The 3000-nt window shown below is 38.2% G+C and overlaps 1 long non-coding RNA gene across 1 annotated transcript; it reads right to left on the bottom strand.

The window, feature by feature from the left end:
* Positions 1 to 6: 6 nt before the first annotated feature.
* On the bottom strand, positions 7 to 1398 carry LOC120787166. The gene is made up of 3 exons (XR_005706872.1): positions 1339 to 1398; positions 948 to 1007; positions 7 to 348 (listed from the first exon to the last, which is right to left on the bottom strand). It is a non-coding gene; the product is annotated as an uncharacterized LOC120787166 (long non-coding RNA).
* Positions 1399 to 3000: the final 1602 nt, after the last annotated feature.

The following is a 3000-nucleotide window of genomic DNA, read 5'->3' as shown; positions in this document are numbered from 1 at the left end:
GTTCTGCTTCTGCCTTTCAGTGTTTTCAGTTTCAGTTTCCTTTTTATTTCGAAAGCACAACTAACACAGAAAGACCACAACATTTCCCAGAAGTTAGGAAATTCCTCTTTTTTTATGTTGTTTTTTTCTTCTTCTCAATACAGTTGTTTTGGATAGGTGGGGTATCACTGTTTGCAGTAAGCAGGTCAGTAGTTGTGTACAGATCTCTCCTGCTGGTGTCTGGAGGGCAGAGTGTTGATGGGTGGGGTTATGAAGGATTCCTCAGGCCTCAGAGCTGAGTGACGTCCGCGTTGGACTGGGAGGGAGGCGAGCTGCTGCACTGTGCTCTGTGCGAAAACTGTAATCATACTGACAGAGGGAGAGTCACATGTACTGAAAGAAATCATGCCATTCTACACTGAATCAAACTTTCAGTAGGTCATCTGCTTTGTGATTCACAACAAACGCTACAGTAGCCAAAGTGTGTAATTACTGGAACATTTCTACTTATTGGGACCATAAATAGCAATGATTCAAGTGAACAACAGATCGCATATCATATGTTGCTGGAAATGTTTATCATTTTAACAGCCACACATTCTTCACGTCAAACCTGCATTTTTGTTTAAAATACCTCTTTTGCATAAGTTAGAGGATAATTCCTTTTATTACAACTTGGTTCTTTGTAGAAATATTGCTACAACAAAGTCCAAGGGGTAATGTGGGATTATTACTGCCATTTCAGGTGCACTATTTTTCAGTTTAACTGACTGACTGCTCGTGTTTGAATACCTGTCGACTGGAAATGCCGCAATATTCCCAAAACTCAACAATCAATTTGATGATGATAATGTTATCATAACTGATAGAAATGATGGACAAACTTGTGAAAAAAAAGTATTAAACTGGAATTCTTCTTAAATATTAGCAGAACTGTAACTGCAACTTGACTACATCTGTCTACTCACCTCTTTCTCAATCTCGGAAAGTGACTTGATTGTGATGCCCATCAGATCCACCTGCTGCAGCTGAACATAGAGAACAGTGATGGTCAGTTAGTTGCCTAGTTATATAAATAGATTTAACTTATTATTTCCTTTAGCCCTAATATTGCTGTACATTTGAAATCTGTTGCACTTACAGAATATCTACCAGTCAATTAGATATCCAGCTTACAGGTTAAGCATTCTTTTTTACACTGGCTACATTAAACAACAGGTGCAGAACTTCAGCAGATGCATTTAAGCCCACAGCTACACAACCCTGCTGTAGGAAGATTAAAACCTGTTAAAAACTATCAGGTCAAACTGGCACCAAAAAAAACTTAAGACTCAACTCACATAAGGTAAGGTAACTTACATCGGACGAGGCACAGGCAAACTTCTCAGAGATCATGAAAGGTACTCCATCCATTGCTGAAAAATAACAAATAACTGCTACATGAATGTGCATTCTGCAATAGAACCAAAGCAATAACAGGAAAAGATATTCATTCCAAAATTAACCCATCACAATTTAGAATGACAACAATGACTCAACAAATGACAAAATGTAAGTTATATTGTGGAACTGGATGGATACAAAGTGGCACAATGGGAACACACAGCACAAAAACAGTTAACTAGTACAATGATTATAGAAACAAGCTAAAATGGCATACAGTAGTGCGCATTCCTCTGACAAGACTAAACAATCCTACACATGGCTGTCTAGCTGTTATAACAGAAAAATAAAAGGAACAAGGAAGTAGTCGGATAACATACGCGATTTGTTTGTCATTAAACATACTAAGTATAACTGTATTTAATGTGGATTAGGCACTTTCTTCCACCAGATCCAGATTATCTGGATCTACAGCAAATTGTACAACCTCATAGATCTCGGCACCATACATATGTCTGATTTTTTACAAGATCCATACATTACTTCCTAAGAAATTGACATAATCTCCTTGCTGGCAGTGACAAACAGGCATGGGTGAAAACATGACCACCTTGGTGCAGGTATTAAAAAAAAAAATATGTCAGCCGTTCATATAACCACATCAAATTCAATGCTATTTCAGTCACAATCCTACTGTATCTGTACATCGTAAATCATTATAACTTATGTGACAGTGTTTGCACCATAATACATTTCAAGAATAAAACATGACGTCTCATATGCACCCGTTTTAATGAAGGTAATCAGAGTGAACAGCTTGTGTAATGACACTGCACTCTGCTGCAGCAATCACAGGCTGCAGATTTATCAACATCCAGTATACGTCCTGCTGGCTTCAGATGGCTACACAGATTTACTGAATTGAAGGAGAAGTTTTCCATACAGTATAAAGCAGTTGTGGACAACAGATACTGTAAGAATCAACCATATTCATTTTGTAAATCAGTTCAGACTGATTCAAAACTGGTTAACTGGTTGGTGAGTGTTTAGTTTAAAGAGTTTATTTACATTTGAAGCATTATTACACTATTTCTGGGCACCAAGTCGGTAAAGTTGTGACTTGGCTCCAGAAACCGTTCTGAGATGTCTATTCTCAGAGCAGTTCAAATTTGAAAGAACCTTCCACATGTTTTTTCTTTTCCTCCCACCTATGCACAGTACATTCTACACTGAGTGCCAAAATACCGCATTGACAGACAAATATCATAATCATAATATGATTGTGCTGGTTGTTGCGTGCCACAAATATAGGGTCCTAAAAGACATGACAAGGCCTTTAAAGGTCCCCTGTGGAATTTTTGTCCTGAAGTAGTGCTATTAAGCGGTTTTTCTGAGTGGGTCCCCATTTTGTTTGTCTCATGCACAAATAGGCACATGCCCAAGTGCATGCACACAGGTGATGCAGTACATGCTCCTGCCATTGGTTTCACATTATTCCACTAATATACAGGTGTTGGGAGAATCTAAATTAATTTGGAAAATGTTCCTTTGGCACTGAATATACCAAGAAACCACATACACACACCACCAAAACCTAAGCTCAACCTTCTGTCATTGCCTAATCATCAGCACTACATG

This window comes from Xiphias gladius, unplaced genomic scaffold (genome assembly GCF_016859285.1).
Source record: "Xiphias gladius isolate SHS-SW01 ecotype Sanya breed wild unplaced genomic scaffold, ASM1685928v1 HiC_scaffold_1196, whole genome shotgun sequence".
NCBI classification, from domain to species: domain Eukaryota; kingdom Metazoa; phylum Chordata; class Actinopteri; order Istiophoriformes; family Xiphiidae; genus Xiphias; species Xiphias gladius.
Note: the sequence above shows the minus strand (reverse complement) of the source record. Positions and strands in the feature narration are given on the sequence as shown.